The 25,840-nt window shown below is 39.6% G+C and overlaps 1 protein-coding gene across 9 annotated transcripts in view; it reads left to right on the top strand.

Annotated features, from left to right (window-relative positions):
* Positions 1 to 25,840, top strand: part of LOC127576737 (gamma-adducin-like) — a 134,463-nt gene that overhangs the window by 43,064 nt on the left and 65,559 nt on the right. For 4 of the 9 annotated variants that reach the window (XM_052027444.1, XM_052027445.1, XM_052027441.1 and 1 more), the window contains exon 2: positions 1,811 to 1,873. The exons of 4 other annotated variants lie outside the window; for them this stretch is intronic. The gene's annotated coding sequence lies outside the window, so the exon portion shown is untranslated. Of the gene's footprint in view, positions 1 to 1,810; positions 1,874 to 12,517; positions 12,729 to 25,840 lie in introns of those variants that run through there. One more of the 9 variants, XM_052027442.1, reaches the window with a different exon arrangement.

Below are 25,840 nucleotides of genomic sequence, written 5' to 3' on the forward strand. Positions count from 1 at the left end.
CCTGAAATTAGAAACTGTGGTTTTTATTTTTTATATTACATTTATGAAGGGGTATAGAACACGTCTAAGGAATTATAGACCAGTCGTGAGTGGTAGAAAAAATAATGGAATGCCTACCGGAGGAGAGAACCGAAGAACTTCTGGAGATGAAGAAAAATAATGAACTCTCCCATCCCCTGCCTGTGTGTGGTCCTCCCCCTCCCCTGACCACCTTATTCTGGCTTCTGCCCTCTTCCAGTCCTGATGAAGGGTCTTGACCCGAAATGTCAACTGTTTATTTCTCTCCATAGATGCTGCCTGACCTGTTGAGTTCCTTCAGCACTTTTTGTGTGTATTGTTAATGGATAATCAGTATGGATTTCAAAATTATTGCTCGACCAAACATTGGAACTTTTTTGAGGTGGTAACGGAGAAAGTGTAGGCAATGGTAACGTAGTGGGTGTCATATATTTAGGTTTACAACAGGATGGATAAAATACCCCAAATAAGGTTGGAGAATGCAGAGTTGGGGAGAAGGGATTGGCCTGCTTGCTTCAGAGAAGAAAGAGAGTGAGAGTAAAAGATGGGCAGTGGAGTTGAGGAGATTGAGAGGTCCATTTGAAGATCAAGCACGCAAACTCTGAGCAATTTCCGTCCACCACCAGCAACCTTTGTAATGTTTGCTGAGATAAAGTGTAACACATCTGTAAGTACCTTGGCCAAGATTGATGAGCTAACCTTGCTGAGCTGCCTTGGTCAGCTTTTCTTTAAAAAGCAAGCTTTGTTTGTCTATTTAAAGGGACTGATCAATTTTGCTATTCTTTACAGCTCACTTTTACCTGTGACTCAGTGGTGGTGGGTTTATTGAAGTTTGCCTTCAATGTAGTGCTGAAGAATTGCTGGACTATGAAAGGAGAAGCCTTTGGGTGGAAAGTAGACCCCTGTGGACTCTAAGATCCCATGACATTTGTTTAAAAGAGGGTCCTGATCAATATTTAGCTTTCAGCTTATGCCATTTAAACAGACATTATCTTGTTTGTGGGTCTGGCTGATGTAGTCCCTACCTTACGACATTATGTCCTTCACTAAATATACAACTCTTTGGCATATCCTGATATCATTGAAGGCACTACATAAATAGAAGCCTTTCCCTTTTGAAGAAAAGCAAAGTATTTTGCAGGAAATTTGTGGCTATATTGTTTGGCATTTTGCACTCATATACACAAAATGCTGGAGGAACTGAGCAGGTCAGGCAGCATCTATGGAGGGAAATAAACAGTCGACGTTTCAGGTCGTGACCCTCCATTAGGTCTGGTGAAGGGGCTCAACGCGAAACGTCGACTGTTTATTTCCCTTCACAGATGCTGCCTGACCTGCTGAGTTCAGCATTTTGTGTGTATTTCTCCAGATTCTAGCATTTACAGAATCTCTTGTCACTGCAATCATATCTACCTCCCTTTTATGCAAACTATGATAGTAGCAACTGCAAAGTTTTCATATAGTCTATTCATTTCATTTGTTTCTACAAGTGAAATGCTGTCTTGATGTTGATAGCAATGACTTTCGCCTTTCCTAAAACTGAGCTTGTGTCCATGTCTGAGTTAAGACTGTAATGAGATGCGAGTTGAATGGCTTTATATAAACGTTGTTAATAAACATATCATTAAGTAGGTGTCCCTTGGTGACACCTGAAGACTCCTTCTGTTTCTTCCTTGATGATTTAGGATGATTCAGTGTGGATATTACATAAATCAACAAACTGACTTCTCTGCATTATCTTGTAAATAAACTTTAATGATAATTTAACCTGAATATGTTTCTTGTCTTTCAGACTAAACAGCAGAATGTGATGAATAATCCACATATCCGTGATATGTTGCGTCGAAATTATTGGGTAATTCTTATTCTCATAGTATAGTATCCCATTCACAGCTTGTGTAAGAGTATGATTTGGGATCATTGGAGACATGGTATATTTAAAAATCCCATTCTGCAATGGGTACATTAAAATTACGAATAAAAAGTGAAGCATTGTTTCTTTTTGATGAAATAATCCGCTGAAAGTCTGACTCCAGATTTTTAAGCCAGACCACTTGGAGTTGGGTACAAAGGCAGGCAGCAATTTTTGAAGTGGGTCTTGGTATATGAAATATAATGCTGCTTCCAAGGATTGGCAGAAATTAGTCTTTTTTTCGTTTAAGAATTGTATGAGTACCAAGAATGCAGGAATGTGGATGTTAAGAATGATAACTTGCTTTTTATTGCATGTGATTTGAATTTTGAATTTAGAAAATGGATTATTAAGTTCCAGTTTTAGTACAACTGATTAGTAGTTTCAGATTTTTTCCAAAATCATTTGTTAATCCCAACTGTCTCTGGTACTAATGTGAATATTAGTAAACTTGATGGGCCCTTGGCTGTCCCACAACTTTAATACTGAATTTAACAATTTGGCTATAAACCACTTTTGCTGCTTGGATAGTGAATGTTATTAATGGCAAATGAGTGCACACAAGTTACAAGGACTATATTGTGTGTTTGGTACAATTATTTTTAGCTGCTTTGTCATAACATCCTGATTTTGTTTTTATGGCAGCCTCTCATGTTAGCCTCTAGCATGATGTGTTTAACATACAAGCTTGATTTGACAAATTGAAAGAAACACTTCACACTACCTATCTATGACTCTAAATGCTTAGGGAATTACCATTTCAAATAGGAAAAGCATAACAATTTCTCCTGGCTTTAATGACTCCAATGGTGCTAATTCCCCCACTAGTATTTTGGGAGGTATTCTTGACTAGAAACTCAACTGCATCAACTATATGAACAGTGGCTAAAAGAATGAAAATAAGATTGGGTACTCCCAAACTTGGCACCTCTATTGTTTGGCTCAATACCCAGTTCTACATCAGTTGAATACCAAGGCTGCAGCTTGTACAATTTTCTCACCAAATTTACTTGAGCGGCACCTCCTCTTGGTACTTCTGTAAGCAAGAAAATAAAGCAGCAATAACTGAGATACCATTAAGTTCCAAGTTTTTCTGTAGGCATTTCTTCATGCTGACTTGATCATATGCTGCCATTACTTTATTGCTGGGTGCGAATAATGAAATTCCCATTATTGCATGAGCAAGTTTACAGCAAGGATGCTAATGATTTGAGGAAGAATGCCTGAAACTACAGCCTCAATTGAAATAGCGATGAGCATTAAATAGAGTATTGCATTAAAAAGTGCTTTTTTAAAAAATGTGATTACTAATTTTAAAAAGTAATTTCTGACTTTTAAGTACTTTCCTAACATAGAAGAAACTCAATAGCCTTTACTAAGAGCTGGATTTTCATGTAGGAAATGAAATTCTAGCTCCATCATAAAGCTCAGCAAACTAGGAAAGAAACAACATGAATTTGTTTCGTAGCTCTCATGAGCTGTAAGGTACAAGAATGGAAATATTTTTGAAGCATCGTGATTGCTATTGATTGCAAATGTAGGAAGCATTTTTCCACATATGCCCCCACAATTGACAGTGAGAACCGTAAAAATAAATATGCTTTCATAACTTTGAAGTAGAAAGCTCACTGTAGGGACTTGAGCAAAAAATGTAGGTGGACTGTCTTGGTCAGTATTGTTGGAGGTGCCATATTTCAGAATCAGATTTATTATCACTGACTTCTATGCCATGAAATTTATTATGCAGCAGCAGTACAGTGCAAAGCTTTATTACTATAAATTGCAAAAATAGTGGGGGGAAAAAAGGAATAACGAGGTAGTGTTCACGGACCGTTCAGAAATCTAATGGCGGAGGGGAAGAAGCTATTTCTGGATCGTTGAATGTGGTCTTCAGGCTCCTGTACCACCTCTCTGATGGCAGTAATGAGAAGAGGGCATGTCCCAGATGGTAAGGATCCTTAGTGATGGGCTGACTTCTTGAAGCACCGCCTCTTGAAGATGTCCTCGATGGTGGGGAGGGTTATGCCCGTGTTGGAGCTGGTTCAGTCTACGACCCTTTGGAGCCTCCACACCAGGCTGTGATGAAACCAGTCTGAATACTCTCCACTGTGCATCTATAGAAATTTGTAAGTGTCTTCGATGGCATACCGAATCTCCTCAAATACCTAAGTTAAATGTGAAGTTAAGCCAAGATCCTACCTGCTCTAAGATGCATGTAAAACAACCTATGGAACCAATTTGAAGAGGAGCAGGGGATTGTACCTGTATCTTGACCCACTATTTATCTTTTAAATAACATCGCTAAATTGGATTATTTGATCATTACATTGTGGTTCCTGAGAACTTGTTTTCAAATTGGTTGCTATGTTTTCTTTTTAACAGTGCATATTCTTCATAAGTACTGCACTTTTTTTGGTTTATAATACACTTTTTGGGATGTTCAGAGGTGGTTAAAAGTGTCTGCAGTTGCATAATTAATGGTCTTGGGTCATCAAGGCCAATTGTGACAATTCGTTTGAGGCATCTAATTTGTGGAATTTCAAACTTTGCACCTCACCTTTTACCAACCAAGGGACTTGGGAGACCTGAATTTTCTGATTATTGGGGTCAATTTGGCTCAATATGCATGCTGAATCTACTCTATCAGAGAAAGTTTGCACAACAGTTTTCTGATGGCAGTGCCTGACGAGTTTCAATAGTACCTTGGATTAGAATTCGGTTGATTAGGGATCAAGATATCTGGAAAAGGCGTGACTCCTAAAGATCTGCATGTAGCTGTTGACACTTTGTGGTATTTATAGAGCTGGAAGTTCTGTTGGTGATCTCCCAAAGGATGGTGTCTTTGTTTGGACTGAAGTTCACCTCCAGTTTAAGGATTGTCTAAGCTGAATCAAAAGAAGTTAGTGACCTTTTTCAGTTGCTTATATCTTTTGCACTTGACTGTAAGTGAGTAAATTTGCTGTCATTTCGATGAAGGAAATGGTGACTATGCTCCCTGATGCATATTCTTGTGTGGTTCATTGGCTGCCGCCTTGTTATTGTTCTCCTAATAATTTCTTTATATATAGACCACAAAGAATGGAAAACAGATTTAATGAAACCATAATACCAGGAGCAGTATAATACACTTGAGGGAAGCTTGCCACCTAGCAAAAGATCTATAACTTGTCCATCTGCTACCTGCTTTTTGAGGACAAATTAATGAGATTGGGAGTAGAGGAGGGCTCTGAATGATGTGCACTTGTGATGCAAATGTGCATTACAATCATGCATTTCTGGTTGGTGTTGCAGAAATGTTCTCTTGTCCTCGCTTAGTTCTATACATAGATATTGTGGTTATCACCATGACCAGGTAAATGAGGCAGTAGTGGAGATGGTGAGCAGTAAGAACAACATGCACCCATGTTTGATGGACTTCTCATGAGCTCCTCTTCCTCATCCAAAATGTTCAGAATGTTTGGAATTTTTTTGGAAAGTGGCTGTGCTTAAGGTAGCTATGAAGATACTGTAGCATTAAGGTTAAATAATTGGATTTGCATTCAAAAGTCTGAATTATCAACAACGGGAAATGAATTTGAAACCCACTGTGGTAGCTGGGAAATTAAAAAATCTGGTAATAATTTCAGTCTATTTTTAGTAATAGTCTAGTATTAGTACTGGATAGTTGTAAGAATTAATCTTTTTACATATCCTATAAGGGGGAGTGGAGGGGTGGGGGGGGGGGTCATATCCATCCTTAACTGGTTTGGCCTTGGTGTGATTACAGGCCCAGCAGTGATTCTTAACTACTTTTAGAAATGGTTTACTGGGCATTCAGTTTAGGACCCAATTAGGGATGGATAATAAATGCTGACAGCATCCAATCCCATGAATGTATAAAGGAAAATGCTCTTCCACCCACACCAGCTCCTTACTCTCTTCCCACCTCAACATCCCACCTCCACACCTTGTGCAGTTAGCAGAAGAAATACCTGATGTATGAGATGAAAATTCAGACTCCTGTCAAAAAGTGCCACAAAAGTCCTGTTTGAGCAGACCAGGTTTTCATTTACACCAACACAAATAGAATTGCAGCTTCTCTGCACCACTGATCTCTGTAATTAAATGTAAGTTAACAAAAAAAAATGAAATTAGCTCAGACAAGCCATGTTGATATTTCATTTTGACCCTTGCATTCGGAGACCGGGAAATGGAGCATACCATAGAGTTTTAGTGCAACTGTGACCCTACATCAAATTACACCTGTTAATAAGGCACTGCATTGTCGCCAGCAACTAGAAAGAGTAGCTGACCATTTTAAAACGTAAAAGTTCAGCTTTAATCATGTCTACCCTGCATGTTGGTTTGATGAATTTTATAATGAGCAAAATTAGTAATCGTGCCGCCTTGTATCAGGAGAGACCAGAGATAAAGGCTTATTGTTCCAAATATTACCAAGTTAAGAAATTAGTTTGACGTTGTTCGGAATTCTTGGCAAATCTACTTGAAATGCAATGAGTTTAATTTAAAATAATTGCATTTCCGGCCACTTTTTTTTAGAACAGAGCGAAGGCAAATGTAATGGCTCTATGGTGCTTGTTCGGCCTTTTAATTAAAAAAAAACCCTTCTGGCACAATCTCTGTGGGAAAGTAGTCAATTTTTCCTTTGGCTAGCGCAGCTCATTAACACTAATAGTTTCTGTTTTTGTGTTCAGCGCTTCCGAATCTTATACTGTGAACTTGCCCAAATTTATTATGTTGCGATTCTGACATCCTTGGAAGTTTTATAATCGTGACTGAAATTTCAGTGCTAACCATTGAAATGTCTCCCAATTATTTGTACTGACAATTTCAGAGGCTATCCTATTTCTTTTTGGTCAGCCTTAGCCCAGCTGAGTAGTTGGATTTTCAACATGTATCCAATTTGAGAACATTTTAGAGATTAACTAGAGCACTTGGGTTCTTTTATAGTGTTCATTTCTCTTGTGTACCTGATCCCTTTAAAATTTGCATTACATAGTATCCTTCACACAGTCAAGTATTCCTAGGTACTTCATAGGAACATTATTTAGAAAATGAAACATTAGGGCAGGTGCCCACAATCTTGGTCAAAAGGGGAAAGTTTTAAAGAATGCCTTAAAGGAAGAGTAACAAGTGGAGAGATTGAAGGGGGGAATTCCAGAATACAGGCAATTGAAGGCACAGCCACCAGTGATGGAATGCAAAACAAAAACCTGTGCACGTTAATTGGCCAGAATTAAGATGTGTAGAAATCCATGGGTTATGAAGATAAGCAATGTAAAAATGAGGGAATGAATTTTAAAGAAGATCTTTTCAAATTGGTTAATATCACCTGTCCAAAATATGCAGTTCCTTTGGTGGCGCGATTTGCCATCCACACTGTGCACGACTGCAATTTGTCAAGGGTTTTTCATGTTACCTTCCATATCTGCACCTTCCACCACCTTGGATGATATGGGAAGGATACTGACTGCAAACTTCCCTCCAAGTCTCTCACCAATCTGCTTTGGAAATTGGTATTTCCTTCATTGTTGCTAGGCCTAAATACTAGAGCTCTGTACCCATCACTGCTGAGAGCACCTCAATCAGATATCTGTGGTTCTCAAATGCCACTATTACTGAGGATAGTTATAGATAGGCAATAAATGCTGGTCTTGGAAATGATGCCTGCTTTCTGTATACTGTATGAATAAATTAAAAAGGGAGTTTAGAGGTTACAACCTAGGAGGATGGTTGGAATCTATTTGAAACAGTTGAATTTAAAATCATGGTTGAGGAATGCACCGATAGATGAACTGAGGCAAGTGATTCAGTATTCCAGATGTGGAAGAATATTGACTTTATGAAGGAGAGAATATTAAATTGGAAAGTCAACTGGGGTCATGTTGGATGTTATGATTAAGAACTGTCTAGTTCGTCCTTTGATACATGACTAGGATACAATACTCTTCAAGGCTGTGGAGCAAAATGGTATTTTCTGGTTTTATTTTAGATTTCCAACATTGGCAGTTTTTAATTTTTTTCCCACAGACCAAAGCAATGGAAGTATCAGGTGAAAGGTTAAGTAGAAATGGATATCCTTCTCGTGTGTATCTTGACATTTATCAAGAAAGTGAAATGGTTGAGTTTCCAATGCAGTGTACTTTTATTTTAGACCATAAGGTATTGGAGCAGTTAGGCCACTTGGCCCATCAAGTCTGCTGTGTTATTCAATCATGCCTGATTTTTTGTTTTTAACCCCATTCTCCCGCCTTCTCCCCGTAACCCTTAATCCCTGTACCAGTCAAGAACCCACCAATCTCTGCCTTAAATACATCAAATGACTTGACCTCCTCAACTCTCTGTGGCAATGAATTCCACAGATTCACACGATCTGGTTGAAGAAATTCCTCATCTCAGTTTTAAAAGGATATCCCTTTTTATTCTGAGATTGTACCCTGGGATCCTAGACTCTCCTCGTAATCTTCTCCACTTCCACTCTATCCAGGCCTTTCACTATCTGGTAGATTTCAATGAGATTCCCCACCTCCTCCTTTCTGAACTCCGAGTACAGGCCAAGAGGTATCAAATGCTCCTTGTAGGTTAGGCTTTTCATTCCTGGGATCATTCTAGTGAACCACCTCTGGATCCTCTCCAGAGCCAGCAATTCTTTCCTTGGATATGGGGCCCAAATTGCTCACAATATTCCAAATACAATCTGACCAATGCCTTAAAGCCTCAGCAGTACGTCCTTGCTTTTATGTTAGAGTCCTCTTAGATTTTATTTTACTTGGTTCCTTATTATTTTGCAGTGTGTGCTTTTTAAATCAAATTAATGGTAAACCTCCCAAATTATTGCAAGCATCTAATTATGATTGCCATTTTTGTTTAAATTTTGGCATTGATGAGGTTTGAGTCGATTTTGTGGAAAAGGGGCCCTTTTACTTCCACCAGCTTCACCCACAGCTCTCCGAACCCCATGGAGTACTGAGTACATTTGCTTTATTGTAGGTAGAATCATCTTGTTGCGTAGATTCCTTATTCGTAGAGGGACAATTTGTTTACTTTGTTTCATTGCCGTCAGTTTTCCCATTAAAATCTTTTGCTAGGACATTGAATGCTGGCATGATAACCTAAACTTACAATTCATAAGGCAGACAAAATCTTTTGTTATATCATCGCTGCAGTTTTCTGGTTATTAAATGTTAGCTGCAAAATTAATAGCAACATCAATAAACTTGATGTTAAAAATGCATAGTTTAAAACAGTGTTATTATACTTGTAAGCCAGAATTATAGTGTTCACATTATCAAAATTTTCTTAGCTTTAATTATGCATCGGCAAAATACTGTTTAAAATTTAGTTCCTTCAATTTGTCCAAAAAGATCTGCATGAAAAGAGGTTCTGGATCATTTTATCACATGACAACCGTTACTATGGTGCTGAAAGGAGTTGCTGTTGACAGAGCAATTCATTGTGTTGTTTCATGTCAAAATTTAGACATTGAGTATTTTAGGTCAATAAATATTCTGGTGTGTGGGTTAACTTATAGTTTCCTGTTATGAAACCAAGTATTTTAAGCAAATAGCTTATCTTATGAATAAGATCAAATTGTCAATTTTGGGTACAGTATTGTAATTACAGTTGATGTTCCACCTTTTCATAAGTGTAGCCAGCCAAATTATGGGTGTGGCTAGATTTTAGATTTGCAACAACTTGTGGGTCTTGTGCTCTAAATGCAACAACATTAATCAAATGTTAGGAGTGGATCTTGCTTCAAATGAGAAACAAGCTAATGCTGGAAATCTGGAATATGTAAAAATTCGAGGGATATTTGGGTTGAAGTGTATTTGTGGAAAGAGATTTAGTTCATGTTTTAGGTCAGTGACCTTTCAACAGCTGAAGGGTCATTGATCATGCATGTTAACTGTTTCTCCCTTGAGAGAAGCTACCTGATCTGCTGGTAAATTGGTTTATTATTGCACGTGTACCAAGGTGCAGTGGAAAAACTGTTTTGCATGCCGTCCATACAGATCATTTCATCACATCAGTACATGGAGGGTAGTATAAGGAAAAGGCAATAACAGAATGCAGAATATAGTGTTACGGTAATAGAGAAAGTGCAGACAGGCAGTAAGGTGAAAGGCAAGGTAGATCGTGAGGTCAACAGCCTATCGTATCGTAGAAGAGGTCCATTCAATGGTCTTATAACAGCGGGATAGAAGCTGTCCTTGAGCCCAGTGGTATGTGCTTTCGGGCTTTTGTATCTTCTGCCTGATGGGTGGGGGGAGAAGGGAATGCCTGGGGTGGGTGGGGTCTTTGATTATGCTGGCTGCTTTACCGAGGCAATGACAAGTGTAGACAGAGTCCATGGAGGCTTTTTTTTGTGTGATGTGCTGAGCTGTGTCCACAACTCTAGTTTCTTGTGGTCTTGGGCAGAACTGTGATGCGTCTGGATAGGATGCTTTCTATGGTGCATTGACAAAAATTGGTGAGGGTCAATGGGGACAAGGCAAATTTCTTCAGCTTCCTGAGGAAGTAGAGGCTCTGCACTTTCTTGGCCATGGCACCTACATGGTTGGACCAGGAAGGCTATTGGTCATGTTTACATCTAGGAACTTGAAGCTCTCAACCATCTCCACTTCAGCACTACTGACATAAACAGGAGCCTGTACACGTCTTTTCTTCCCCTCCCCCAAATCAATGACCAGTTCTTTTGTTTTGCTGATATTGAGAGAGAGGTCATTGTCATGACACCATGCTACTAGGCTCTCCATCTCCTTCCTGTACTCTGACTCATTGTTATTGGATTCGGCGCACTACAGCGGTGTCATCTACAAACTCGTAGATGGCGTTAGAGCAGAATCTGGCCACGGTCACACTGCTGAGTGTCTGTAACATCTCCTGTTTTTATTGTAAATGAGAACATTTAATTCAAGGGTTAGTGAAGGAACTTGGGTTAATACTGGGTTCTTTCACATCAGAATTTGCTCTCATTAAAAAATTTAATAAATATTTCATTGCGTTCCGCTGTTGTTGATTTTTCAATGGAAATTTATTGAATAAGTATTATATAACTCGGTGTAGTTGAAAATGAAGCTTACATAATTAAGTCTGGGTGTCTTTCACTTCAGTCCTTTTGCTTTAAATGTGTGTACCCATTGCTGTGTGATTAGAGGCATCTAACTAAATAAGTCTCTGGGGAGAAACAGGATATCTGACTCAGTCGGGGGCATTGAGGCAGGGGGTGATTTGGGAGGGCTGTTGGTGAAGAGATACACTGCTAAGATTCAATGTCATAATGGGTGGGGAATATTGATGTTAAGAGGCTAAAACAGTCTGTGATATATTCTTCCTGCCAGGTCATTACTGTGGAAAGCCTTGAAATTTATCAGTTGTATTCTTTACTTGAAGTAGGATGAGTCTGAGGCGAATCCCTAGCTTATAAAAAGACTCCAATTGAGAAATATCTCCAGAGTCATTCACCCAGGCACACCATGCATTCCAACATCTCGGCATCCTTTGTGCACTGATGATTGAGTAGTATGAAGTTCCCTCCACTCCCAGTCTGATTAACTTGGGTTGGGAGTTCAGCAGGCCTATCAGTGGTTTGCAGCCTGTCGTAACCACAGACTATCTGTGAGTTTCATGTGGATGTTCCACTAGATGATCCAGCTCAATACTGAGAGAGTACTGCTCTGACAGGTGCTGTATTTTGAAAAGGCCTTGAGTTGAGATGTTGTCAATAATTGTGCCACCATTCAAGAAATTATCTTGTTCATTATTTGTTGGTGAGCCAGGACCCAGAAGCAAGAATGATTAGATTGTTGGATATTAATGCTATTGAGAGATATTGGATTAGTACAGGAAAGTGGGATAGTTGAAGGTCAGCCATGATCTCGTTGACCAAGGGCTGATCTTTGTGTGTTGCTGTCTGTGGAAGCTTGGTTGGCTACTGTCTTCCACATTACAAAAATGCCTGTATTTGAAGTATTTCATTGGCGGTAAATTGCTTAGGAGCCTTCTGAGATCATAAAAGGTGAAATTTAAATAGAAGCTTTATTGAGTGAATTGGAGAACATACTGGCATTTTTGTGGGTTCCCCTTGTAAAATGTTTGTGAATAATCACGACATCGTGGTGATCCTTTATTATTGCATCGTTAAAAGTGGTGAGAAATGCGAAGACTATTGATAAAGGAAAGTAGGAAATCTCTGGTTTCGAGATGTTGGAATAAGTTGCTGAGAAATGTGTATTTAAATGTACAGTTAAAGTTGGAAGAAAGGAGGAACCAGGGAATGGAATTAAAGTTGGAATGAGATTGTATTGCATTTTAATGAGAAACATTTTATTTCTATCTTTTGAGTTTTTTTGCTGGCATGGACTGGGGTCAATGAATGTGCTTCCCCTTGCCGGAATAATACTGCCATTATCATCCTGTCACATGATGTCCCTTCCTGTGCTATGTATAGCATCGCAGGCCACTTTTGTCACCAATTGCTTTCATGATGATGAGATTCAAGAGAAATATTTTAGTTCCCATGTATGTTTGCTTCCTGCTGGTGCAGATTTCTTTTGGCTACAAAAGCTTTCCTTGTCAATCATTCCATTGCAGGCAACAAGCGCATTTTCAACTATGCCCCGTTATGCATATTTGGAGATAATGATGCAAAATTGCTGGAGCAAAAAGTGAAATAGAATATTCCAAAAATGAACTAAATCATGAATGTTCCAGAATTTTCCACTCTTGTCAAATTCACAAGATTATTTTTGCACTTAGCATGAGTCTTCAGGAGGGTGAGAAGTGGCCTGAGGGAATGGTAAGATATTTTCATATTTATTCAGTATTATTATATAGAGAGGCAAGAGAAAGTTTTGAAAAGGTTATATAAATTTGTGGCCTATTGCTGTAATTTTAAGGAATATATTACATGACTCCATAGGATGGAAATGATGCAAAATATAGAAGTTTACTTTAAGGAAATTGAATATGTTAACCCTTGTTATCCCACTTTTATGTTTTGTAGCAGATTGCAGAACTCATACAAATCACAAAGTACCTCTTAAGACAATGCATGTTTCCTTAGAGATCAGTGACAGATAAACAATCAGCATTTGTTATCAGTATTCCAGAAAACTGACAGAATCCTTGGGACTTCCATTCTAGCACAGTTCAATGCAGTAGTTGGTGTCAAGAAGTTAACATTTTGGGTTGCCTTTCACTGCAATGAAGGAAAGTTCATCAACAGGTGCAAGTTTAAGTTTTTCATTTACTTTTTTTTCATGAATTTGGACATTGCTAATACATCCACCATTGCGTACAAAAGTGGGCAGTAATGAAATAAAAATTGAAAATGCTGGAAATTTTCAGCAGGTCAGGCAGCATCTATGGACTAAGAAACTAAGTTAATGATTCCTTAAATAAGGAAGCCAATAATGCTTTGGAAGCAACTCGGAGGATGTTTTACTGGGCTAATAACTGGAATCTAGTTATTGTCTTAGGAGGAAATGTATCCACTGGAATTGAGAGTGGGAGGGGACGATTAAAATACGTGAGATCCAGCAACATCTTAACGTGGATGCTGTTAATCATCCATGTTAAGATGCTACTTTTTCTAGAAGTAGTATTCACTGTTTAAAAAGAGATTGCTCATTTAAAACAAATAAAGAAGAATTCTCAAAGGTTGGCAGAAGCAGAGCCTTTGAATTTATTTAAGGTATAGTTAGATTTCTTGATATTCAAGAATATGAAGGGTTACTGTGGCAAACTGGGTTGCAGAGTTGAAGTTACAATCAAATCAGCCATGATCCTAAGTAGAGGAGGCTCAAGTGGTCATGTAACCTACTAATTTGGAATTTTTAAATGAACGTAGAAGGGTTTGATCCCAATTTTTTTTTGAAAGATCCTGGAGACTGAGTACATGCACAACTATATGGATAACAGCCATGGCTTCAGATGCTTAATTCTTGGTATCATATCTCTCCATCTGTCTGACTTGTGGTGATTTAACAACTGTACCATGAATTAAGTTTCCTGTACTTCAAGGATAGCTTGTTTATCTCTATCTTGATTTCAACAGACTTGCTATGGAATTTGCTGGTCAGCAACAAGTTTTCCCATGACAGTCAATTGAATCAGTAATTTCAAATCCCTAATGCTTTAGGGAACTACTGAATATCATGTTTTGCAGGAAATTTGAATGTGTGGATTAAACTAACTGTATGGATATGCAGACTGTCAGAGCAAGTTCTGTCAGCATGCCTGCTCTAAGTGGGGAGAAAAATGTCAAGGTAGCTACATGAGAGTTGAATGCCAAAGTGGAGGCAATTGGGGATTAGGTCATTGGGATGAATCTGGTCTTGCTTTTGGGTGCACTGCTGCTATTAAATATTGCCTCTCCTATAAAATCTATCCCAAACTTCTGTGGAGAGAATTTCAATTGTACTTTAGAGTTACTGCATCTTAATGAGAGAAACAGTTAAGATGAAGTCAACAGCATTTCATCAGAATTGATATATAAAAATAAAGATGGAATGGGTTTCAGGATGCAGATGGGGAGAAGGTTTGTAATACAGTAGAATGCAGGAGCGATAAAATGACATGATAATGATATAGCACAAATGGTTCATGAGACAAGTAAAGATTTGTATAGGGGATGATAAAAGGCAAAAACAATTCTTATCTGAAAATACAAAAGGAAATTTGGTTAGATTCCCAGTATCTGTAGTTTTAAAACAAAAAATGCTGCAAGGCCATATCTAAAATTGTTCAACCCTCTGAGTCAAGTGGGCTGTTAAGTGCCCTGTCAGAAGATGGGATGCTATTCCTTGAGTTTTATTGGAACAGTGTAATGTGCCAAGGGCAAGGGATCTGTGTGGCATTGAGGGGAACAATTAAAGTAATAGGCAGTCAAGCTTAGTTTCACTTGCAAACTGAATAAAGTGTTCTGCAAAGTAACCTCCCAATCTCCCTTCAATTGACTCAATTTAGAGAAGACTGTGTCATGAGTATCAAATAAAATGTTCCAAATTGAAAGAAGTGCAAGTAAATTTGCTTTACGAACCCATTACTTGTGGAGCTGTGGATGAAATCAATTCTTAAATTTTCCGTGTTATTTCCTTGGCAGCTGTGCTGGGCCTGATCCTGGTGCAGCAATAACTGGTGGATTCATTAGTTTAAACTGTTTACTGGAATATTAAATCTGTTTAAATTTAAGTAAATATTCTGCCAATCTAATAACTTGTTCATAAAGTTTAAAAACTTGCAGATTATATTGGTTTGCTTTTGTCATTATTGGTGAATTTCCATCACTGGAAATAATCCAACTTCTACAAAACACATACTATTTGATCATAGTGCCAAGTAAACAGCATGCATTAAAGGCAGTTTTCAGGCACTTTCTGGAGCAATGTAATATAGCTGAATTCTGACTTCAGGTGTTACATCTTTACAACATCTTCGTTCTTTCAATAAAGACCAATGCCATTTGCTTTCCTAATCACTTGCTGCACATGCCTGCTAACTTTTTGCACAATAAAACTTGTACCCCTCTGTACTTACCTGTAACCTTTTTCCATTTGGATAATAAAACCATAGAATAGTAGAGCACTGGAACAGGCTCTTCAGCCAACCAAGTCCGTGTCGACCATGATGCCAATCTAACTGATAAATGTCTGCCTGCACGTGCTTCGTATCCCTCAAAATCCCTGCCTGTTCCTGTGTCTAAGTGCCTCCTAAACATTGCTACCATATCTGCTTCTACCACCTCCCCTGGCAGGATGTTCCTAGCACCTACTGTCTGTTTTTAACAAAAAAAACTTGCCTCGTATACCTCCTTCAAACTTTCCTCTCTCCTCGCTTTAAAGGTGTATCCTCTAGTACATTTTTCCTAGGCTGGAAAATTTATCTGCCTATCTATGCCTCTCATATTTTTATATACTTCTATCCGTTCACCCCTTCAGCAGTCCAGAGAAAATTATCTGAGTTTGTCCAGCCTTGTAGCTAATCTCTGCAGTCCAGGCAACATCCTGGTAGACCTCTTCTGCAACTTTTTACAAAGCCTCCAAGTCCTTCCTATCGTATGGTATCTTTGTCCCTTCACAATGATACCAGTTCTCCCATACTATTTGAAACCAGTGCATCAGATATCTGTTGGATACTTAGTGTCCACTACTGTGAAGGTTGATGCAAAGTACTGATTTAACTTGTTTGCCATTTTCTTGTTTCTCATTATTAATTCCCCTGACTCGCTCTGTACAGGGTTCCATGCTTGCTTTTGTTCCCTTTTCCTTAGAAGCCTTTGCTGTTTGTTTTGATATCACTTTCCAGTTTTCTCTCAGTTTTCTCCTTCCTTATTAACTTTTAGTCTTGCTGCTAGCTCAAATAAAATTCCCAGTTGTTTGGTCTACTACCAGCCCTTACCACTTTAATATGCTCTAGTCTTTACTATTTTCCTTGACCTCCTTTGTTAAGCCTAGATGGTTCACCTTTCCTCCTGGGATCCGCACTTATAATTGGATAAATATCTGCTGAGTGTTATGAACTAGCTGTTATCTGCCACTGCTTATCCACTTACCGATACCTTAGCCTATTTACCCAGTACGCTCCAGACAACAGTACCTTCATACCATTGCCCTTGTTTAAGTTGAATATATCGGGTATGGCCCTTGCATGTTCGCTCTCAAACTTTATCCTGCATTTTACTCCATTATGATTATTACCCTGTAGAAAGGCCTACTTCTGCACTATTTTTAGGAGTAGCTGGCTTACCTGACCCACTGACATGGAATTTGCACCAGGGTATAAGAAACTGAAGTGCGTAACTATTCTGGTGCCATTCAGTAAGACTGTGCCTGACATTTTATCTCAATGATGCTCTCGTGCACTAAACCTAATTTCCTTAATGTGTATTAATCTTTGTTTTGAATATACTCAGCATTAAGCCTCCAGAGTCCTCTGGTCAGAGATTCACCTCAGTGAGTGAAGAAATTTCATCTCTCAGTCCTGAATGGTTGACTTGTTATTTTGAGGTTCTGTCCCCTGATTCTCTGACTGCCTTTCTGGGGAAATCATCAACTCCCGCATCATATGAGACCGAAAAGGGTAAAATTTGGTATTTTTCAGTGAACACTTGTAAATGCAGTATTTTAGTCCAGTCTACTTAATTTCTTTCAGTGAGACAACTCCTGCATCTTTGCATGTATTTCCTTAAGACTGTAAATCTCTCTCTCTCTGACTCCTGGTCAGTCCCCCACTGTTAGCCTCAATCCCACAACTGAAGCTCCAACCTTCCTGACCCAAACCATGGAGCATTTTGCAGCTCTGCAAAGCCTGGAGAGGAAAAGTTTGTGCACACAACATTTTGGGCCTCGTGCTCAAAAGAATATTGGAGCAGGGGGCCAACCACAAAACATTAATTGCTCCTGGCATGATATTCCATCTTGACTCCCTTTTCTTCATTTACTAAAATAAAACTGGCTAAGAAGTCTCAATTTTGTAACTGGTGACATTTAGCTTTCAGTAGAGTACTAGATAATACAACAGATGAGCTTGATTGGGTTTCAGGTTGAAATTGTTGAAATAATACCTATATTTTAAAAAAAAAACTTTTAAAATCGCTGTGGTGTAACTACTAATCAACAACCTTTCTAATTAGATGTAATATCAATGAGTGGGAAACTCCTAGTTTCAAGCAAGTTGCCCAGAAAACATCATACATTTTTCCTTTTCCCAATTTACTTATCTGACAAAAATAACTGGCAAAAAACTAGCCAATCAGATCACTTGAATATGTTTTTGGCTTGCCAGCAGTTTTTGATTTGCTGATGGTATATGGTGAAAAAAGTCAGATGTTTAAGGATTTCTGCAAGTTTTTTTTTTGAAAGATGATTATACATCTTATCACAAAAGCCATCAGTAATCTTCTACATGGCCCAGGCATGTTTTGGAGGTTGGAATTCCACTCCTGTTTCCAAAGCATATGCAGATTAAATTGGATTTCCTGCACGTATTTCCCAGCCTAAGCATTTTAAAATCTCTGATCAATTTTGTGCTGGATAGAACAGGCATCTTTATTTCTCTTTCCAATAAATATTTGAGTTGCTTTGTCTCCTTGCTGGTTTGCAGGAGTTTGTGGTTATAAATTAGGTGTTCCAACTTCTACAATACCCCAGCTTTAAAGTGCACCGGGACTGTCTAGAGTTACGTAAAATTCTACGTAGATGTAAGCCAGTCTTTCAAGGGAGAGGAAATGTCTGGAAATTTTTTTTTTACTTTTATAATCAAAACAAAAGATGAACTATTTAAATCGATGTATGCTGTAAGCTCCTAGTATTCAAAAATGTACTGACTTGGTGTGAGTCTCAGGAGATTGTCAGAAATTTGTATTTCTTTCACAGTAAAGTCTCTTTACACTTAAAGATCAAGTATCATGTGCAGTTCCCATCAAGAGTTTAAGTGTGCGTAGGCGGATCGAATAGAACTGTGTTTATGCTGCTGGACTGTTCTTTGGCTCTTTGTTTTTGGGGGAGTTTAAGGCCAATTGTTCCATTAAGGTTCTGCTGTTGGCAATTTAAAGTAAAACAGCTTTATTTATCTGTGGCAAGGGAAATAATGAAAGAAACTGATGCTATCTGTTGCAAAGCAAATAAAATTGCTGGTGCTAGACTGAGAAAGGGTTGCTACACAAAACACTAACTGGTTTCTCTTTCCACAGATGCTGCTTGACTGCTGAATTCTTCCCATGTTTATATTTCTGATGCTATCTATTTTTATAATGTAATTCATTGGCAATGACTAGTGAGGTGGTAATCGTATAATCATCAAAACCACATGAGCTTCATCTAATTTACTTTTACTGAATTAAGAGCACTTGTGTGTTACTAATATTACATTATCACTATATTAAGGAAAGTTCCATATAAATCCTATCTTTAATAGTTCTCCTTCTCTACTAAGGGGGCTGATTTAAATTAGTCAAAAATGTATAGTAATTGACCCAATCTTCCACACTATATGAGCAATGAACTTGAAGCATTGAACAAATACACCTGGGAAAGATGGTATTTTTAATCACCACTCTCTGCTAAGCTACCCATTATTGCTTGGAGTATATTTTTTTGTTTGGGCCTTGGGCTAATTAATGTAAAAGGCACTTCAAGATATCCTTTTAACTCCTGAAAAAAAGTGTTCTTGTTAAGTTTGGCAATTGGCTTGATTGCTTCCTTAATCAATTGTGCAGGTCCTATGTTGGGGGGGGGGAGTTATGTAATCTGTGACTAATTCACCAGCTGCTCAAACTGCAACTTGAATTGCTGTCTTCAGGTCTCAGTAAAATTAGATAGAATGTTGTAAATGCTTTAAGTCAAGCAGTTACTTTTTTCAGTATGGTGGCTTGAAATGCTCTTGAAATGAATTTGATCTTTTAGAAACCATTTATATTCTGTTAATTTTTTTTGAAGTATTCCTGTTCTTGATTTTCTTGTGCAAAACAGAAAAATATAAGTGTAAACAATGGGATGCAGTTTTTTTTAATAAAAAAGCAAAATACCTTGACCGCAACTTTAATCTCTCAATGGTATAGAAGAGATTTTTGAAGTAAATTTTGCCATACTCTCTCCATCTGTGGCCAAATAAAACAATAGATCAAGGTCTGAGCCAAGTAAGCATCCAAGGAATGTATGCCAATCGAATTCTGTTGTATTATGACCAATGGTCTACATACATGTATTAACTTCTAACAAGAATAAGCGGATCATGAATCCACTCAGTTTACATTTGTGTTTGAATCTAAGCAACAATGACATGTGCTTTTTAATTGGTTGTGGTTTATTCAGGTTTCAATCCAGAATCATACAGCTTTTAAGTGCTAGGTAAGGCACTACATAAATTGAGATTATCCAGAAATTGTGGATTCTGCATTAGTAGGTTTCTACTGGAATTTTTGAACCAGGTTTTCAGTTCTCTTCCTTCAACTGGTGTATTTGGTGTCCTGTCTGAGGAGATTTCAGGTAACTTGCCTGCCCTGCTCGTTGGGGGGATGGGGCAGACCCAGGGCTGCTGGAACCTACTTTCAGGAGTGGTCAGGCAAAATGTTGGTGTGGCACCACCTCCAGCTCGGATGTGAGTGGGAGCAAACTAGGTAATTTCACTTGAATGGAATGAGAATGGAATGAAAATGGAAAACAGCTGCTTATTTTAAAAGTAACTCCTAACTTTGTCAAGGCAGTGATGCTATAGCACTCATTTCTGACAAACCAAGAACTAGAGCTATAGTATATGTACTACAAATTGCTGCTTTCTCACCTCCTATTTTGCAACTCAATTTTTTCATCTTTCAAATTCATATTTTTATCCATTGCTTTTGAAGAAACATGTACTGCAGAAATATTATTTTGATTTAAGGGTTGTGGATTGCGTGTCTCTGCTGAATTGCAAAGCAAACTACTCAACCAGAGTTTTGGTACATGCATCAGAATCCTGAAACTTGTGTTTCACTTAATACAGCTCATGGCAATTGAAAAATTTGACATGAGGACTCGTTAAATGTGCAGAACAGTATCTTGACCTCCATGGTGAGGTTTAGTTGACAGGGAAAGACAATTGGCTTGACAATTTTATTTGACTTCCATTCAGCTTTGTTTGTAATCTCTGTACACCTGGACTCTAACTCTGCCAGGCTTTGAGCAGATTTTAAAAAGTCACTCTTCACTGGAGTCCATTTTGGTCTTTGTTGCTGGATATACTGGAGGAAAATATTCTGTTACATTTGTTCCTGACTCTTCAATAGAACACAGAAATATGAAAGACTTGGATTTATATAGCATCTCCCCTGACCTTCATGGAGCAAATAATGAAAGCCGTTAGTGTTTCAATGCATAGAAGGTAATTTGTGCACAGTTGTGCTCTTAAACAGTGATCTGTCGTTGATGAAGTAATGCTTGTTGTAACATTCATCTGAAGGATAAATATTGCCCATTGCACCATGGATAACATTTTTGTTGAAACTGTCACATGGGGTCTATAACCACCTTAGCTTGACCTATATGGGTAAAACAGTACAGCCATATGTAGGGGATTATATATCTCTAAGGGCAAAGGATATGCTTTGGCTCTTTAACTAGCAATTCTCTAGGTTATTGTGGTATGGCTTTAATGGAATTTGAGTATGCAAATAAAGAAGGAATTTTGCTCTATCAGCAAGAAAGCCAATTGAAGTTGATTTGTATGAATGAAATATAGTGGGAGAAAAGGAATGTATGTAACCTTTGAGATATGAGCCACAGCCAGATTGAAAGAAAACAAAGGATTAAGTCTTTAGGGTCCATGAGCCATCTCTACAAAATAAGATTTTGGCTGAATAACTGCATTTTCCCTCTTTGTATCTTTTGATTCTTTTAATGCCCAAGAATATTGATTTAGGTCTTGAATATACAAATTGACCAGTAAACAAATTGACTATTTTACTCTGGAGTAAATTCCAAAGATCGTTTTTCTGCACCCCCCCCCCCCCCCCCCCCCCCCCCCACCACCACCACCACCACCACCACCACCACCACCTCAAGTGAAGAAATTGCATCTCATCTTTCTGTCTCATCCAAAGACTCTGGAAAGCCTTGAAGGGGTCAAACTCCCATCGTCAATCTTGCCAAGATGTCCAAGGATTATAAGATGTACTCTTTTTTTTCATGACATAAACAACTAGCCCATTGAGCTTATTCCCTCGCATATTTCCTTGTAGCTTGTTCTCTCCAGCAGGGTTATTAAACCACTCTTACCCTGCCCCCCCCCCCCCCAATTTAACCTACCACCCACCTACATTTGGGGTTAATTAACCAGCATGTTTGAGATGCAAGAGGAATTCTGAGCACCCAGGAGAAACCCATGTAGTCACAGGGAGAACCTGCAAGCTCCACATAGCACCAGACGTCAAGGTCAAACACAGGAGCTTTGAATTAGCAGCACTACCGCAGCACCGCTTAGATTAACTCTTGGGAACTCCAAAGAATATTTGCCTATCCCACTCGATCTTGTGGAACAGAATGATAATTGTTATGATGGGCATCATCTTCTGTTTTATCAATGGCGTTTTGACGTACTTCCCACTAAATCCCAACTTGATATGATGCAAATAGTTTATACATTTCTGTGAAAGATGAGTTAAATTAGAAATTGTAGTAAATTTTCTCAATTTATTTTTAATATTTCCTGGATTTCAAGCCATTGCGATTGAATACTTTATTGAAGCAATCAGTACTAAAAGTTTCATAAGTTGCATGCAGATTTAATGATTCTTTGTGTTCTGAGTATTTGTGAATTAATTTCACCATTACATTTGTGAGGATAAGAATTGTAAATTAAGGGTTTTTGGGAATAATTCAGCAGTTCTGACTGTGTTTTGAGCATTTTCCGGAGCCACTATCAGAATTGTGTTCATATGAACAATGATTGAAAATGCTAGTTTTTGTGTGCAGTTATATATGTGAAATTGTTCCTTACAACGGAAAATCTATTCTTTCCACGTGGGATCTGCATAACGGAGCTAGATGTGGAGGGGGAGTTCACTTCCTGTCAGGATATTAAGGTTTTTAGTTTAGATTGGTGAGACATGAACAAATGTTAACCATAGAACCATAGAACCATACAGCACAAAACAGGCCCTTCGGCCCACCGTGTCGTGCCGTCCATCAGACCACCCTCACACTACCTAACCCCTTCCTCCCGCATATCCCTCTATCTCACGTTCCTCCATATGCCTATCCAACAAGCTCTTGAACCTGTTCAATGTATCTGCCTCCACCACCACCCCAGGCAGTGCATTCCATGCACCAACCACTCTCTGAGTGAAAAACCTCCCTCTGACATCTCCCCTGAACCTCCCACCCATAACCTTAAAGCCATGACCTCTCATCTTGAGCATTGGTGCCCTGGGAAGGAGGCGCTGACTGTCTACTCTATCTATTCCTCTCAATATTTTATATACCTCTATCATGTCTCCTCTCATCCTCCTCCTTTCCAGTGAATAAAGCCCTAGCACCTTAAGCCTCTCCTCATATTCAATACCCTCCAATCCAGGCAGCATCCTGGTAAATCTCCTCTGCACCCTCTCCAATGCCTCCACATCCTTCCTATGATGAGGCAACCAGAACTGAACACAGTACTCTAAATGTGGCCTAACTAGAGTTTTGTAAAGCTGCATCATAACCTCGCGGCTCTTAAACTCAATCCCGCGACTTATGAAAGCCAACATCCCATTGGCCGCCTTAACTGCTCTTTCCACCTGAGAGGCAACTTTCAACGAACTGTGAATATGAACCCCCAGATCCCTCTGCTCCTCCACACTGCCAAGTACCTTGCCGTTTACCCTGTACTCTGCCCTGGAGTTTATCCTTCCAAAGTGTACCACCTCACACTTCTCCGGATTGAACTCCATCTGCCACTTGTCAGCCCAGCTCTGCATCCTATCAATATCCCTCTGTAAGCTCCGACAGCCCTCCACACTATCCACTTCACCGCCTATCTCAGTGTCGTCCGCAAACTTACTAACCCAGCCCTCCACCCCCTCATCTAAGTCATCTATAAATATCACAAAAAGTAGAGGTCCCAGAACCAATCCCTGCAGGACACCACTAGTCACTGCCTTCCAATCCGAGGGCACTCCTTCCACCACAACCCTCTGCTTTCTACATGCAAGCCAATTCCTAATCCACACAGCCAAGCTTCCTTGGATCCCTCGGCCTCTGACCTTCTGAAGAAGCCTACCATGAGGAACCTTATCAAATGCCTTACTAAAATCCATGTAAACCACATCCACCACACTGCCCTCATCAATCTTCCTGGTCACCTCCTCAAAGAACTCTATCAGGCTTGTGAGGCAAGATCTTCCCTTCACAAAGCCATGCTGGCTGTTCCTAATCAGTCCATGATTCTCTAGGTGTTCATAAATCCTATCCCTTAGAATCCTTTCTAACAGCTTACCCACCACAGACGTGAGACTCACCGGTCTATAATTCCCTGGCCTATCCCTATTACCTTTTTTGAACAAGGGGACCACATTCGCAATCCTCCAATCCTCCGGCACCACCCCCGTAGACAACGAGGACTCAAAGATCCTTACCAGCGGTTCAGCAATCTCCTCCCTAGCCTCTCGAAGCAGCCTGGGGAAAATCCCGTCAGGCCCCGGAGATTTATCTGTCTTAATATTATTTAACAACTTCAACACATCCTCTCTCTTGATATCAACAACCTCGAGAACATTACCCCTACCAGCACTCCCTTCCGCATCATCAAGACCCCTCTCCCTGGTGAATACCGAAGAGAAGTACTCATTCAGAACTTCTCCCACTTCCGCCGCCTCCAGGCAAATTCTCCCACCTTTGTCCTTAATCGGACCTACCTTCACCCTAGCCATCCTCCTACCCTTCATGTACTTGAAAAAGGCCTTGGGATTTTCCTTAACCCTACTAGCCAAAGCCTTTTCATGTCCCCTTCTAGCTCTCCTCAGCCCTTTCTGAAGTTCCTTCCTCGCTACCCTATATTCCTCACGGGCCCTGTCTGAACCTTGCTGCTTATACCTCACATATGTTACCTTCTTCTCCCTAACAAGTCGTTCCACCTCTCTCGTCACCCACGGTTCCTTCACCCTGCCATTCCTTCTCTGCCTCACCGGGACATATTTATCCCTAACATCCTGCATAAGATCCCTGAATATCGACCACATCCCCATGGTACATTTTCCTTCAAAAAGGACATCCCAATTTACACTCCCAAGTTCTCTCCTTATAGCCTCGTAGTTAGCCCTTCCCCAACTGAAAAACCTCTTGTCCTCTCTGCACCTGTCCCTGTCCATGACAATTTTAAAGGTTATGGAGCAATGGTCACTGTCCCCCAAATGCTCACCCACCAATAGATCCTTCACCTGTCCCGGTTCATTTCCTAAAACTAGATCTAACATGGCATTCCCTCTAGTCGGCCCGTCAACATACTGCGTCAGGAATCCCTCCTGGACACATTTAACAAATTCTGTCCCATCTAAACCTTTGGCACTAAGCAGGTTCCAGTCTATATTTGGGAAGTTGAAGTCTCCCATTATAACAACCCTGTTATTTCTGCTTCTCTCCAAACACTGCCTGCCAATCTGCTCCTCTATATCTCTACTGCTACCGGGGGGCCTATAGAATACTCCTAGTAGAGTAACTGCTCCTTGCTTGTTCCTTAACTCCACCCATACGGACTCTAGAGATGATCCTTCTACAACATCCATCTTTTCCACAGCCGTAACAGTGTCCCTGACCAATATTGCCACCCCTCCACCTCTTCTCCCCCCTTCCCTATCCCTCTTAAAACATCGAAAACCAGGAATATTCAATATCCACTCCTCTCCTGACGTCAGCCACGTCTCAGTAATAGTCACGATATCAGAGTCCCCCATACTTATCCAAGCCCTCAGTTCATCCCCCTTATTCCTGACACTTCTTGCATTTAAGTAAACACACTTCAGTCCATCTACCTTACTACTTTTACAGCCTGTATTATGCTTCTCCTTCCCCAAAGCCTCTCTACCTGTCAGATCTAACTTTTCCCCATTCCCTTCTTCCTCTGACCTACTCCTCCGGTTCCCTTCCCCCTCACAAACTAGTTTAAACCCTCCTGTACCATTTTAGCAAATCTCGCCGCAAGGATATTGGCTCCCTTCTGGTTCGGGTGTAACCCGTCCTCTCTGTACAGGTCCCACCTTCCCGAGAAGAGATCCCAATGATCCAGAAATCTAAAACCCTCCCTCCTGCACCAACTTCTCAGCCACACATTTATCTGCCACCTCCTTCTATTCCTACCTTCACTATCACGTGGCACTGGCAGCAATCCCGAGATTGCTACCCTTGAGGTCCTGTTCCTCAATTTTCTGCCTAGCTCCCTGAACTCACTCTTCAGGAC

This window comes from Pristis pectinata, chromosome 12 (assembly GCF_009764475.1).
Source record: "Pristis pectinata isolate sPriPec2 chromosome 12, sPriPec2.1.pri, whole genome shotgun sequence".
Classification (NCBI taxonomy): domain Eukaryota; kingdom Metazoa; phylum Chordata; class Chondrichthyes; order Rhinopristiformes; family Pristidae; genus Pristis; species Pristis pectinata.